At 41.2% G+C, this 16,353-nt stretch overlaps 1 long non-coding RNA gene across 1 annotated transcript in view; it reads left to right on the forward strand.

Moving 5' to 3' along the window:
• LOC135328405 (uncharacterized) overlaps nt 1–7,998 on the forward strand; it is a 40,990-nt gene extending 32,992 nt beyond the window's left edge. Inside the window, exons 2-3 of the long non-coding RNA XR_010389237.1 lie at nt 6,669–6,846; nt 6,944–7,998. This is a non-coding gene — a long non-coding RNA (uncharacterized LOC135328405). The remainder of the gene's footprint in view (nt 1–6,668; nt 6,847–6,943) is intronic.
• Nucleotides 7,999–16,353: the final 8,355 nt, after the last annotated feature.

The raw sequence follows: 16,353 nt of genomic DNA on the forward strand, positions 1-16,353 counted from the left end.
TGGGCAGGCGAGCGGTGCCCCGCCGAAATGGCCCGGCTCATCTGCATACAGCTGGGAAAATCGGAGGCTGGCCGGACCCTGCTCCTCCTCCCGCGCCTCCGATTTTCCCAGCCTGGGCAAAATTGAGTTACGTCTTGGGCTTCTTTTATTGCAGAGCTGGTGTTAAATATCAGTTGATCTGGCAACCCTGTCTGCCTACTGCTTCATTCTGAAGGAAAACAAGGCTAAAATAAAAGGACCTTTTCCTCTTTTATTTGTCGTGCTACTAATTGCTATATTACAGCATTTTCCAAGACCAATTACATACTGTTTGGGGAGATTAGCAGAGTGCAAAACCTACCGTGGTTTATTATGCAGTGATGGCTCATGCAAGAAAACTGGCTGAATTCAAGCACTTACCATTTTGTGTATTTATCCAAATCCAGGTTTCATATATACATATATATAATAGGAACCGCACAACAGTCAGCAATGTTTAAAACTGAATTTCTTCCCCATAAGGGAATGAATAAGAGTCATTTGTCATATGCTTCCTTTAATTCATGGCTACAGAACATTTTAGAATTGCTTGATGTAAATCTGTCTCATCCATTTGACAACTCTGATATTGAGTCATTCATTTTTATTCTATGACTTAAAAAATTCTATATTGCAGCTGGAGATGGGTGGCTAAAGTGCTAGTTTTGGACTATGGCTCGAATGTAACAATAGCTTTTGACCCTCGCTCCAGTCCCAAGGAAAGTGAATTTGGCAATCTCATTTCGATTCATAGTGAATAGCTGTTCACATAAAAAAATCAGCACCTACCATTTGTCATACTTGGCAGCTTCTGCTTAAGAATGGTCCAGAACTGCATTACCATGGAAACTAAATTACCTACTCCTACTCCTGGCTCAGAAGGTGATTTTAGCCGGTTGTGGAGATTTCGTATCATCGACAGACTGTGGTGGGGGCAAGCTGGAGGGACTGCAACACATACAACCCACAAGGACGCCTCTATGAGTCCCCAGTTTTGAATATTGTCATCTTCTGGTCACATGTCATTGGATTCAGGCCAAATGCTTTTCTTATACATCGTGATTTATTTGTTGTGGTTGATGCCATCCAATACATATGTTTAGAGTCAGTTTCTACTCTGAAGAACAGGCAAGCAAGGCAGGTTCCATATATTCCTCTCTTATAGTAGAAAATTAAAACAAGATAAGTAAATTGCTTGAGATTACGCAGGAAAGTGGTGGCAGAACTAGCAAGTGAATGCCCCTTTCTTCAGAATCAGCTCTATGTTACTTCCCCAAATCATCTTGTCCTTCTTCAGGATGATTCCTAATTTACATCAGGTGAGCTGGTAATACCACATAGTCTGCTATGTTTTTGTTTCCTGCCATCTACCAAAAGATTCACAGAACAGTATTTTATTTAACTTGCTCTGTCCTGGGATGAGCAAACACAATGTATTAGAGATCAGTTTTTACTGGACACTGAAAGTTTTAAGGTTAATTACCTAGATTTTGTAACTATAAGCAAAAAGTCTGCTGTAACCGCTCTGTCCTTTAATAAGAAACTGAAACAAAATACTGTATTGATGTGTTGGGCTGCATATACTACTGTTTTCCTCTTAGGTACTGCTTCTCAGCAGGATGTACGCTAGCAGAAAGATCTGAAAATAAATATACAAAATGCATTTTCAGATGGATCAGTCATAAATTCATAGAGCTAGAAACTCAGCAAAGAGAAGCAAAAGGACTTTACTGGAGCTCGTGCAGTAGGTGAGGAGGGAGAGCCTCGGTGTCCTGTGGCATTCGGCTCCTGGGGCTGGCATCCGGCTCCTGGATTGCACCGCGAGTGTCATGGCATGGCTGCAGGGATTCAGGCGGCAGCCCTGTAATCTGGCTGGCTTTGGTTTTGTGAGATAACAGCCCTACAAAAGCAATGATGTCTTGCTAAAGGGCTGGTAAAATCAGGCAGAAAGATGCACCGAAGTGCAAGCAGTTGGGGTCAGTGCATCGTCACCGCTGCACCCATGCTCAGAGTGTGCGGGGGCACCAGGATGCTGTTTCAGATGGGTTTTCTACCTTTTCCTTCCAAGTCAGGCCACCAGAACACAGTGTAAAACAAAGTGGGATGGAATTGCAGAAACTTGGTAGCCTTCAGTGCTGAGTGACAGGGAGCACTGTAAACCTAATACCTGCTTATTAAATGTAAGCCCTGATTCATAAAACAATGCTGCATCCTTCCAAGAGACTTTCTTTGGAGGTTCTTGTCTCATTAAGCTGTTATTGGATTGTTGACCTCCCAGATTAAAAGTCGCTACAGTGGCTTCCCTTATTATTTGAAAACCGGATTTTGAAATTTTCCTTGGAGAGTTTTCCGAATGACCTCAGTGTGGGAAGCTCCTTTCTTTTGCTCACTACGCAAGAGACCAGACCAAACCTGAAAGCTCCCTCAAGGAAGAAGCAGGGACATCTGGGCTTGAGGATGGGAGCTTCTACAGAACTTGGCGTGGGGAGAGTCCTCCTCTGTTCCCTACTGTGCCATGGATCCAAACCACCTACTTGTCTCTGTGTCTTCTTCGTCTGGGTGAGCATGTGGATCTGCTACCTGAGTCTCTCCCTAGCTGGACCAGAGGAAAGCTGTGTGTGAAGGGGGGTCTCCATCCTTGGAGTCTCCATCCTTGGAGATGTTCAAAACCATCTGGACAGGGTGCTGGGCAATCTGCTCTAGATGACCCTGCTTGAGCAGGGGGTTGGACTAGATGACCTCCAGAGGTTCCTTCCAACCTCAACTGTTCTGCAATGCTGTGATTCTGCGGGTGTGCTGTCTGGCCTGGGGTGTAAGGATATGGCCTGCCATGGCTGCCTTCCCCTGTTGGCACTATGGCGTGCCCGCCCAGCGGGGGAGCGAGCCCTCATGCACACATGCCGCGGAGGTGGATTCTGTGGGGGTACGGGGAAGGTCACCAGGGCATGGCCACAGTGGGACATCCGGGCACCCTCCACGCCATGGCCCCCCGCATGTGCTCCTCTCCATCCTGTCTGTGTGCCCATCTGCACCAATGGACCGCCCTGGCCCTTCGCAGGGCAACAGCAGCAAAGCCACTGGTGGGGACCCAGCATTTGCCCCTCCGTGGCACTTTGCTCCAAGGGCTGCTGAGGGAGGACACCCGTCCTGCTTTGCCCTTGCTGCAGCCCTGGCAGTGCACTTGGGTCCCTTCTGCTCTCCCTTTGCTTTTTATATGTGTCTTTCCTATTTAAGTGTCACAGATCACTGCACCAGCTGATTAGCCTAGACATGGATGGAATATAAAAGAGCAAGTCCCCAAGTTGTAGGTAAGACCTTTTGTGAGATTGACTGACTGAAAATAAAACGGAAATTGGCTCTGAGCTTTTGAGAATCCGTCTCTTCCTCAGGCCATGGGAAAGCAGAGCAAGGGATAGCACTTCATAATTAATTATGAATTTATAATTAATCTGAAGCCTGAATCAACAGCCTGCTAGTAGAACTGCTATTACTTGCTCTGTCTCCCTGCAGTCCGTCAGAGAGTTTGAACCTCAGAAGCAGGTTTCAAAAATTCAGGGCCTTTTCCTATTCAGCTTGTATATGGTTTTAGCCTATTAGTCTTGCACGCAGCTCTGTTTTTTGAGAGTTTTTTCTGTTCTGGGGACTAGATCAATAGCTGCGTTTCGGGTCTCTAGACTGTATGTGTGAGCACAAACAAACTTACCCTCCCTACACTCTGGGTAGGAATGATTTGTTTATTTGCGTATGCTTAGGTATTGTTTCAAAGGTTAGTTCTTTTGGCAAATAAACAATGCAAAAATGTTCCATACTTCTGCTGTGCATAATCTTATGCTCATCTTATACAAAGGCTTTACTTTGTACAATAAACGCAACAAAACTTCTCTCCCCGCAGAATTCTGCAGGGCTTAAGCAGATTGGCGGGGTGGGATTTTGAAAAGCATTCCAGGCTGACCTTTCTCTACCTCCCCCCTAAAGCCGGTGGTTAAAATTCCTGCTGACTTCAAGGAGAGCAGAGCTGGGTCAGTGTCGAACACTTTTGAAAATCCCACCTGTAAAGCCTGCAGAGTTCATTATAGGGGCAAAGTTTTGTATAAAGCCCAGCAGGGACATACAGAATTTGTTAACAGCTTATTAATGGCCTTCACAGAGGATGTGTGTATTGAATTTAATTGGGCTGCATCCCAGTAAGGTTCTGATATGCTTCTGATTAATTTTCACTATAGTCTACCCTTTACTTCCCCTCTTAGAAACTGGACAGACACTTCATGTTTGGACTTGCATTAAAGACTGGCAGTGAGTAAGTAGTATACAGGTAATTAGTATACAGGTAAAAGTATAGAGGTAATCATTTATTATGCACTGAGGGAGAGCAGAGAGCTAGGTAGGCCCTTAGTTAAAGTAATCAGATGCTAGCAATTTTCGATCAATCTCTCTTAATGTAGACTGAAAATAAAGTAGTGTTAAATATGATATTTATTGTGTCTCCTTCCCATTGTGTGGGTACAAGCATGCCTAAGTTTCTTTGTATAGGAACCGGTTAGTAATGTTAAGACCTAAAGTAGGTTTTGAGCACAGCAGCACACTCGAAAAGGCAGGTTATATTTATTCTGTGTTGTGTCAAGGGTGTGCTGCTTCCTAACTACAATTAGACAGTTTATCTGGAGGTCTGGGCCCAAATAATGAAGATGTTCTTACAGAGTATAAAAGGACTATTGTGCTAGTGCTTGGGTCTTGAAGGGTAAGAAGGCCTCTCCCTCCTGTTTTTACTTGGACTTGGTTACTTTTATGTAAATCCAGTGATGAAGAGAGCTGACAAGACTGTGACATAAAGAAATTCCACCTTTTTTACTGAAACAGGGTTTTTATTGTAGAGTAATAATGTATTAGTCCTCTGCAAAGGAAAGAAAGAGATGCTGTTGAAAATCCCATAATTAGCAGCTTAAGGTATAAACCATATAGGACTCTGTGTTCTGCTATAAGCCCCCTAATTAGCTTTGTAGGGTCTGTTTAAAAGCAAACAGACATGCATCCTTATCACTAAATAATTATTTGTAAATAAACTCTTTCTCAGCACATCTTGGGAAAACACAAGATTATTAGTTGGCAGAGTTGAGCCAGCTGAATAGCTAAAAAAGCATGAAAAGAACTACAGAAGTTCTTTTCAGAATCCTGCTCTCGTTGGCTTTATTTCTCTGTAGCTTGATTTATCAAGAGGAGAATACAGTATTTGGTTTCCCCACAAGTAAGCTCTTTTCATGTTTTGTCTTTGAAATGAAAATCGTCTTTTGGAACAGATATCTGCTCTATCAGATAACTGCATGCTTGTCATCCCTAACAGTGTGCTGGCAGGAAGGCTGGGCGAGGATTTTTCTGCAGTACATTGAGTACACATTGCTGGCACTAGATCAAGAATCAATTCCTCTGATATCGAAATATTGACTTTGCATGGCCACTCTGATTTAAATGCTTATCATTCTTGACTTTGTAGGCTACATACATTCTGCAAACATTTTTCATGTGGGCCTGAGAATAAACATCTTTACAGCTGCCTGGCCATTTCTAGCAGAGAAACAAAGGGGCTGTATGTGACTGTGTGCATGCGAGCGAGATTGCCAGTAGATTAATGCAACTGCCACATCTGTGTGCAGCCCATTTGGAAGAACTTTGGTAGAGTATTTTTAATACTTGGAATTATGCAGTGTTGTCCCTTTGAGTGTAAATATTGGTTTGATTGCTCAGACTAGATGGGTGTTGACCACAGAGCTGAAAAAGGGAGAACGCAAACAAATCCTAAAACAATTATTAAAACATTTTAAAATCTTTGTGATGTAAGATAATAATAATAATAAAAAAGTAAAGATAATTTCCCATAGGCAATCAGAACACCTATTAAGTTCGCAACAATGTTTAATTGGCATTATAGTATGCTTCAGTGAGGAAGACAATGGATCTTGCGGGTGTGCAAGTGGAACACATTTGCATTGCATAGATGATTAAAATAGATTTGATTGCATTTGTCTGAAGCCTAGCAAGTGAGGGCACATCTGCCGCGTTCGATGTGCCCTGTGTTTCCTAGAACTAATGGAGTGCACTGAGTCACCGTGAGACAGGCTTTTACCTCAGAAAGTCCCACTGCACCTTCTGCTGTGTGGCCTGCTTCTTTGTTAGCCCTGGAGAGTTCTTCTTATAAAGAATTGATGTAAAGTGGAGCAAGACGGGAAGGATTCAATGCAATGAACCTGTCTTCATCTGGTTATGTGAGAGCCCTTGGGCTTTCTGCTGCTTCAAGGTAGAATTTATAAGGTGAGATGAAAGGTAATTTAAGTCATTAATTTGTGTTAAGGGCTGGCAGAACAACAACAGTGCATTTAATCTCGCTGTGGAAAAATTGGTGATTTGCAAAGTAGGGGTCAGAATTAGGGGTCTGATTTCTTCTTCTGCTCAGTGTAAAAAGTACTGTTTGTAAATTGAGATTTTTATTTACTTAAAACACAAAGGTGGGTTAATTGACTTTGAAAAAAAATCCAAGAGCTTTAAATATAATATATAAAGCTATACAGAACCAATTAATTAATGGTATTAAAATGTTTTGCTTGTGCTTTTCATTACTTTACCATGCAGTTTCAACAATATAAATATGTTCCCTCCAGCACTGCAGCTCAAACTTGTTACTTGTCTCAGACTGCTTTCCCTGCGTGTGCACAGCACCGCGTGTGCATCCCCGGGTGTAGACTCCATCAGCCTGGCTTGGAGCACCAAGCCCTGCACGGCACCAAAGGCTAAGGGCTGTCCGGCCCTTCGTGCACGGGATGAAGCCCTCGCCTCCCGGTGAGCTCACCTCTCCCTTCCCAACCCACGCTGCTATGAAGCCCCGCTGGATGGCACCTCGATAGCTTCCTTTTAATGGTGCTGTGCTTTTTTCCAGACAGCATGACCATCTCGTGGTGGAGGAGTAACTTGCGGTGCTCTTGTCCCTCTCTATTATTTCCTTCGCTGAGCCTGGTTTGTCTCCTCACCTCTCACCTGGGCCCTTGTCTATTGATTTCTGCTCTTGTTGTTTTCTGCGCTCCAAGATGCCGTCTATTTTTGTTGCCTTTGTGTTCCCTCTACCCTCGCTGCATGCTGCTCTCTGCTGTCCCTTATTCTCACAGCATCTCTTCCTTTCATGTTCCAAATGACTGCTCTTTCCTCTTCAGAAATACCTCCTAAAACCACACTCCTCTTAGATCAAAGAGTGAAATAAAGATGAGCTGGCTTGACTGGGAGAATCTGCAAAAATATTCTTCTTCAGCTGATGAAAGCAGCTTGTCCTGGGCACGAATATTTAGGAATAGCTGGATACATTCAAAGGCAGCAATGATGGCTTTCTCACAGGTTTCCTGGGTTGCTCCAGTGCTGCCATCTCCTGCGGTCCTTGGGTCAGGCCCTAGCATGAGCGTGGTGGAGGGCCTTACTCTGCCTCTCCTGCTCCTGTTGGGCAATTTGCGTTCCTCATCCTGCTTTTCTGTCCTGGTCCTTGCTCGTATCATCCTTGCCGTGACTGTGGCCCTGCACCGGCTCTGATGTTGCCTCTTTCTTGCCTTTGACCCTTTCTGTTGCTCATTTTCCTTGGAAATGGCCATGGCTCTGCCCTTCTCTGACCAAGTGGATCACGTGGACCTTCTGCCTCGTCCTTGTCTCTGGGGTCTCCCTGTAACCTCTCTTTCCTGAGGTCCTGTTCTCCTGACTGTGGCCCTGGCTCACCAGGCTTGACTGCCCCTGCCTGGGTTGCAAGACACACACTGCACGCATTGCATGGGGGCCACAAGGAGAGGCAGTGCACCGATGCCGGAGCTCTATTCACACAACGTCTTCTTTGGAAAAAAAAACAGAGAATTAATGTATGTAACATTGTTAATAATGCAAGTTTGCCTGTTGTGAACCTGATTTTAATAATCTGTGTGCTTTGTTTTTTTCCTGTTTCTTGAATAAAGTATTTGCATAGAAAAAGAGTGCTCACAAAAAATTTCTCACCATTTATTGCCAAAGCTTTTCCCCTCAGCTTTGTTGCTACTTAATCTTAGCCCCTGGAGGCAAGTTGCACATATTAACCTGTCAGAGAAATGTTAAAATTGTGTGACACTTAGGAATATAGTCAGAAAGTCCATAAAACCATCATAATGGCTCTGTTTTTCCTCCTCATCTGGTCAGGAACTATAACAGCATTTCTTCATATACTGTACGACCGACCCTATTGTTTGTTTAACATGGAGGGGCTTTTCAGAAGAGAGGTTTTCGCAGCGCTGGCCAGAGAAATGCATACCTTCACTTGTGTTCATCTCTGTGCTGGAGTCTCTAAGAATTCAAGATGCAGACGATGGAGCCACAATTCAAGGCCTTTTTTGAGTACTTCTGCAAGGCTGTGAGAAAAGCAGCAGAATAAAAGCTACAGCTGAGTCCTTCTCATGCTAGCTGATGAGTAAAGTATGGGCTGTAATTTCAGTAGAAAAATTAAGCAGCTGCCTGACCTGTATCTGCTTATGCACAATTCCCTTTTATAAATTACTGACGATTATTTGTTTGCTGTGAATCTCTTACTGGACTGAGACACTTTATTAACCTATAGGGGAGGTCTGCATCCTTAGGAGCTGTTGACCATCTTTTCTGAGGATCAAGAGACAGGTAAACACAGGCCGGGAGAAGAGAAGCTTGGGTAGTTAGGAAATTTGATTAATGTCATCTCCTTTTGAATAATGTTTTCACTTATATGTTTGCTAAATATATATTTAAGCATCCAAATTTAGACACCTGGTGTCAGAGTCTGGGAAACAAGCATTTCAGATGAGCACCCTGGACTCCGCAGTCATCAGCAGTCCCCATGTAGCAGTCCTCACTGGTGTGGATACTGCTATTTAGATTTCTATAAATTTCTGTATCTAAGTTATGCAGACCTTCATACCAGTCCATGCCTATCTTAATACAAAAGTGAGCTAAAAAGTGCTGTTTCTGGGTGACAACATGGACAGCAAAGTGAGGAAATGTGGCTTTTAGCTTCAGTAGTGCTTATCTGAGATACATGCCTGGGATTTTCTTTATCAGGGCATATAAACAGATAGTGGTCTCTAGGCCCATCCATGAAGAAATATGCTTTGGAATATAAAAATCATAATTAATACACAGATCATGAGTTTGTAGATTTCATTTTTATTCAGATAAGGAAAAATGTTTCTTGTTTGCAAGTCAGTAAGCATGTACATGCTGAAAAATTGTTTACCGTGTTTCAGAAACACAAACATAAGGCTAAATTAAGCTTGATCAGCCAAGTCTGACTGTATCCTCTTTAATACAGCACGGCTGGCAACTCTAATCTTGAAGCTTGCAAGCCATGAAAAAAGCATAATTTTCAAACACCTTTGGGAGAGAGGATCCTTTCCTGGTAGCTAAGAAGTTTTTCTCACTACCTCAGAAAAAAAAAAAGTTCATATGCAACAGAAAGATCTTTATTTGAAGGCAAAAATAGTGCCTTTCTGTCATAAGCTCCAATTAACTTGCTGTGATGTCGCTCTGGTGATGGACACAGAAATAGACATTTGCTTTCCTAAATTCTGAAGTAGAAAATGAGGCATGAGTCAGGAGGATCCAAGAGGGCAGAACTCATTTTTTTTTAATTACATTTATTCAGGTTATATCATCCAGCAGATGTTCAAGTTTCATTTTGAGAAGTTGAATCCTCCTGAAATCCCAGCATGTCATTTTTGCATTTCTGATGGGACTTTTTCTCTTCTCCCTGATACATATATAAGGTTTTGGATCTTAGTGCTGACAGAGAAAGTATACACAGTGAACAGTGTTCCTCTTCACTGTTGAAGGATATAATAGGCTACCAACACTCTGCCTGTAAAGGGGTTGAGGAGGAAACACTACAAAAAATGTGATCAAATAACATGGGAGTTTTCATTGACAAGCAAATAGCCAGAGAAGTATTTGACCTTTTCTCAGGTTGGTGTACATGCATAACAAGGCCTGCTTTTGAGAAGATCAATGTAATTCACAGCTGCATGGCAATCTTTGGATGGGTGTGTATGCTTGTAGTAATGCCACTGGGTAACTGAGTTTCGGGCAGCCACATCTGTTCCCTGCAGTTCTAGATGTGGCTGGCAAACTTAAAGCTATAACCAGATGAGTGTTAGTTCTCAGTTGTTATGTCTACTTTTTAATCTGCAAGGCAGATTTGGCTGAGGGCTGAAGTTGGCCCTTCAGAGGTACCATCCTGCTGAGTACTTCCTAATCTGTCTGCAGTGCTGCACCAAGCCCTCAGTTCCTGTACCTCAGCTCCTCTTCTCTAAAATAAGAGTAATGTGACTCTGTTCTTGACCTCTGAAAAAAAAGGCATAATGTCTTCTGAACCATTGCAAACACTTTGGTGCTGACACCACCAAGTGACTACAAACGCTGCTGAAAGTAGTCAGCACCTCTGAAGAATGGCAAAGACACATCCCTGAGAGGAATCATTGAATGGGCTTGCTGAAGATTTGATGGACTTCATGCTTATAATATTTCTGCTGATTTTCCTGCCTCTAGTCTTTTTTTTTTTTTTTTTTTTTTTTTTTTTTTGAGGAAGGTTAGGAAATTTTGGGCTTACATTGCCTAGAAATTTCTGATTTTCAGTTCCTCTTTTGTTTCAGCCCATGGCTTTTTAATAGAGATGGACATAGGACTGGACTTTGTATATATGTCATTATTTTTGACTACATGATCTGTAAACACAATCTTTCTTTGGGAGAGCACCTTTATATATTTTGTTGTGGATGGTTCCTCCTTATGCTCTCTCCAAGCACAAATGATTAGGTAACAACTGCTTGGCCGCATGACTTCAGATATGACTCCTATCTTTTTTGCTTCTGAAGGAATACAGAGTGGCTGGGACAGTGTGATTAAGGCAACACAGAAAAAGTCAGAAGCATAGGTTAGTCCAAAAAGTACAGGAAAAACTTGAATATAAGAACCTCTGGAAAGAAAACACTTTATCTGCTCTATTTTAAAGTTATTTAAAAGTCTCTAAGGTCTCTAAAGCCTATTTTCTATGTAAGTTTAGGATGCCTTGACACCATAATTCTGTATTTCAGTATTTAAAATGTAGGAAATGAATTGTGGATAAAATGGAACTGCCTGAATGAATTTTGACAACAGTTCTTGTATGCACTTTTTATTTTTTACTTTTTTATTTTTTACAGATGTGGACGGTAACTAAGCCACTAATGTAAACTTGTATCCAGATAGTTTTAAAACATGTATTGTTGGCCTGGTTCATAGTAATAATGTAGTTTAGTTATAAAAAAGCTTTCATTGCAAACAACTTTACAAGCTTAAAATATATATCAAACTACTGAATATATAGGAACCATTTTCATCCATACCTGAAATGCTCTTACATGGAGCGGCTGATTCATAGCTGATTCAGAACACAAATAAAACTCCTGCAAATATATTTAGGAAAGGAAGTGAAGGCTATTTTAAATTTATGAGGAGCTGGAATTAGAAAGCGCCTAGACCAGTGGAACTTAACACACAAACTCCTCCAAAGAGAGAGTATCATATCCTTAGATTTACAGACCAAGCAGGGATTTGATTTAAATTTCTACTTCCAAAGAATTGCCTTTTCCCAGCATCACATGAGTAGCAAGCTGTACTTCTGGCTTCTCTGGCTTGACAGTGGCATCGCTGTCAATCAGCATTGCCAGATTATGTGGCTCTTATGTGTGTCTTTAAGTACTCACACGACCTTGGGCCCACCTGTGACTAGCTTAGAAGTGGTGGCCATAGGAAGGAGCTTGTGTGGTCGCGGGCCATCACAGTGCACAAGGACCTTGGTAGTTACTGGCTGGCAGATGAGATTTTTTTGCATCAGTCTCTCTGAGGCAAACATGAAAGCTCAGTACTGCACTGAAACCCTGAAGCCTCTTCTTTTTTAGGGTTGTTTGTTCTTTTTTTTCTCTTTGTTTAAGCTTTTTTCCCTCCCCCCATCTACGTACATTTAAGATTCTCCCAAATGGATGCAAATGGCACTTATTACAAGAACAGAAAATCACTTCTGGTTAAAAGCTATCCCCAGCATGTTTTAATGTTCAAATTAGAGTACCCTCCCCAACGCTGAAATGGGCCTTATAATGGAAATGCTGACATCCTCGCCATACCCTATATGCCTGTTGCTCTTTTGTCCTGCCAGTTATTAAAATCCAGCCTGGTTGCCTAAGAGACAGGGTAGCTACTTAGCAGATATTTAGCCATCAGTAAAAATTAATGTCTTACCATGTATTTATTGGAAAAATACACTTAATTAAGTGCTCAAGTTATACAAGCCACCCACCAACTACAAGTGCGTTCTGGCAGCAGCAGTATTGTTACCGCGGTTCTGCCTCATGATGTTATTTTCTTAAGTAAATGCATTTTTCAGCCTAACAGTTCTGGCTACAGCATATTGATAAGATAACTCTGCAGTAAAGGGAGCCATAGTATTTTTAGTCTCCATTTCCAGCTACCAGTAGTTCATTAGTGACACTGTTGTGAGAGTGTTGATTCATTAAGAGTCTTTTCATTAACAGGCTGACATTCATATGTAAAAGAAAAAGCCAGGAAAAGTAACAAGGCACTCAGCATTTTCTGCTATTGCTCTGGTACTTTTATCATTTGTAATGTCAACAGATGAGTTAGAAGTCTTCAAGGCTGTGATTTTAAGCTGAACCCAAATGTGTTCAGTTTGGTTTGGTAGCGTGCACACTCACTATGATTCCATGGGTAAATACCCATTTTGCAGGTGTAAGAGGTCTAGTGGGTGGAAAATGCTTGTGAAAATCAGATGTGAAAGTTCTGTTCTTAAATTGCTTTTAATTGGAGCCTTAAAAGCTAACAGGGAAACACAGGGGAAAATATGACTTTTTCTTTGTTATTTAAATAGGCTGTTGGCCATATCCCTAAACTTTATATGGCTTTGGATAGATTAGGAGCTCTCTGCTAAGCTCTCAGATATGTCATGCTCATGTAAATTCCTAGCAAATATATAAATATGAATTTTTCATTGTTTATAATTGTCATTTAATTGTAGGACCAAATTCAATAGCTTAACATTTATATAGCGCTTGATACTTTAAGCATTGTACAAATATTAACTAATTAATAAAAACATCTGAGCAACCCTTCTGAGACTGTCAGATTCCAAAGGACTAAATTCCTCTTTTTTAAAAAAGAGACTGTTCAGACAAACACACTGTAAGCCTTTAAATGGCAAATCCAAAATGACACAGTGGGACACCATTTCATGCCTGAAACCTGAGCACAAAGCCTTCATTTTTCCAAGATTTTTTTTTCCCCAGTCTTGTAAATAAATACTAGCTAATGACTTCTCTTAGGAAGCAAAGGGGAGGCAGGCCAGAGATGAGCTTGACATTGGCACTTACTTTGTTTTCAGCTGCAGTATAATATTTCATTAGAATATAGTATTACATTGACTTATGTATTCATTCAATCATGAAATTCAACAGGACTTTTCAGTTCTGTCATCAAAAAAAAGCAACAAGAGCAGCAAAGCAAACCATACGGTTTTGACCTTTGCTCTCCTTGCTGAGAATTCGTCAAACAAAATCCTGGCCCTTATGTCCTTTACGAGTTATTTTGGCTCTGAAAGCTCTGATTTAATGGTGCACAGCAATGTGAATACCTCTGGCATGCAATCAAATCTTTAAAAAAAAAAACCCCAAACATATTGTTTGCTAACTTTAAGCTATACTGACCCTTCAGTTTTCCTACACTTGGGGCTTTGCTTCCCATGATGATCTCTCATTTCTGTTCACCTCTGTCTCAGTCAAAAGGATGACATTTCATAACACACGTGGTCACCAAGCTGTTATTACAGTATATTTTTATATTCAGTATTGTGTCTGTAGGGCAGTCAGGGCAAACCAAGTCTCTGCTTTAGGCACATTACAAGTTAAGATTAGAGTGACCTAAGGGCAAAAATAAGCTAGGCAAGAAGGAGACATAACTGGGTATTTGTTTTGAAACTTTTCTCCTTGGAAATTGTGTTTCTGAGAAATTAAAAATGTTCATTTATTTATTTTGTTGTTGTTTAAAATAAAAATGCTAACACCTATTAACTTTTCATTATTTATTTTTTATTTCCTTTTCTCCTCTCTCCTAACAATCTGGGGCAGTGAGGAGACAAATACATTTTTAATCATAGTTTGCCATTTTGAGAACTCACCAGACTTTTCTATGCGTATTTCTCATGAAAGAAAAAAAGGAATATGTAGCATAGTCTGTCAGAACTTTTTGTATTTTTAAAAGAATTTCTAAACAGGCTTTCCAGTTTGTGAGCAGTGTCAGCCGTAATAGCAAGACCGCCAGCATGGCGTAGCTGCTGCATAATCACTCTAGGGTTATTTCACTTGGGGTGTAGTGTTAAGGATGAGTGCTCTGGGAGCAGGGAGCCTCAGAAAGTTAATCCAAGAAGTAAATTGTAAGAAGGGGCGTGAGGAAGGAAAATGCAACTAACATAAACAACAGGAGTCTCAGAACCCATCAAACAGTTTGATCTGTTGCCGTGTTGTCAGGATGTCTAATTAAAGTGTTGCATATAAGATATAATTTGAACATGGTGAAAAAAATATTAAAGTTAACATAGGTGTGATTTCACAAGAGATATGCCATTTATTTTGTTTGACAGCCTGGGACAACTGAATGAGAATGAAAACTGGAGTGTATGACTGTAGCATATTCATTATCTAAGCAGAATTTCAGCTCTAAAGCAGCTTTCTGCAATTCCTGATCACAGCTCCACTTCATATTGTTCAACCCGCTACATCAATATTTATACATTTTGGATAACCAGCCAATATCATACAGCTCAATCTACTTTTTTGGAACATTTTTTCTTTCCAGAGAACTGTGTTTGAGCTTGTCAGTTCTACAAATGTGACCTCAAGCACAAACTCTGGGCCCCATTATAGCATGAATGGCTGTTTTGACAGCCGTCCTTGCATAGCAAAGACAACAGTTTAATATTATGAAATGAAAGGAGACAAAAAAAAACCCTTCAAATGAACCACCCTGGATAGAAGTGGCTGGTTGTACTACTACTGGAGCAGAAGGGAAATTAATAACTGCTAAGTGTGAATTTACAAGGTCTGTTCACATTAATAAATTAAAATCCTCTCAAGACATCAGCAGGAGATCTTAGCAGACTGGACAACAACACTGGAGCAGAAGCACAAATTATTCAGAAGTATTTGTAAGTAGAACAGTTTAGGATTGCCCATGCATGATGAAAGCTGTGTTGTTCTCTTTTGAACGGAATCCTTGCAAATAATGCTTCAGGGAAAAAAAAGAAAGAAAAAAGCAAGGGACCCTGAAATGAGAAATTATAAGCTAGCCCATCCACAGAACAAAATTCTTCTTAACTTTATCAGTCATTGCATGGCTTGTGCCCTGAATCTGTATTTTAAATATTTAATAAATAATTCATACATTAATAAAAATACATCCTTAGCCAAGCCTAGCATTTCCATTAGTACTATTGCCAAGTATGCCATGCATTTTTCAACTTGCTTAACGTCATTTCAGTGGTTCTGCTGAAAAGTTACCCTTGGCCCCTTTGTGACAACCACAGGCAGCAGGTTCGCTTTAACGGGGCTGTGCAAAACGCGCTTCCTTGCTCCTCCGGCCATGAGACGCCTCGGCAGTCTTGTTTCCAAAGAGGAGCAAAGAGCAGGTTCCCACCCAGCATTTTGTACCTTATACTTCTACCATGAGCCAATTTGCTTCACTGTCTTCTAAAAAGTCTCTGATTATTCAGAGCGAGTTTCTCTTTCTTCTCTTATTTTTGAGGTGGTGGCAGGAGTCGCATGGGGGTTTCCAGGGCAGGAGCCAGCTCAGATGTGAAGCCGCAGCCGCTGCTGCTTTAGCGACGTGAGGTGCTGGGCATCTTGCACTTGTACCATCCAGTTCGCAAAGAGGAGTTCGGGTTTTGTAGCATCATGGAAAAACTGTGTTTTGAGGAAAACTGTAGAGGAAATCAATATGGGAAGCGTAACAAAGTCCCGGAGCATGTATATCAGGGACCAAACAGCTGCAGATTGAGGGATGGATATATAATAATATATAATCCTGTATTACCTAATAGTATACAGTCCTTCATATACAGGAACTGCTGGGCAGGAAATGCTTTTATCCCCTGTGTATATTTGTTTTGCACTGTTTCTTATGCTTTTATGACCTAAAAGCTCCTAAGCTGTGGACCTTTGCATTTGTGCATGGCTTCAGAGTACCTGAGGTTTCCTCTGACCCCCCTGTAGGGAATTTCAT

This window comes from Dromaius novaehollandiae, chromosome 4, assembly GCF_036370855.1.
Source record: "Dromaius novaehollandiae isolate bDroNov1 chromosome 4, bDroNov1.hap1, whole genome shotgun sequence".
Lineage (NCBI taxonomy): Eukaryota > Metazoa > Chordata > Aves > Casuariiformes > Dromaiidae > Dromaius > Dromaius novaehollandiae.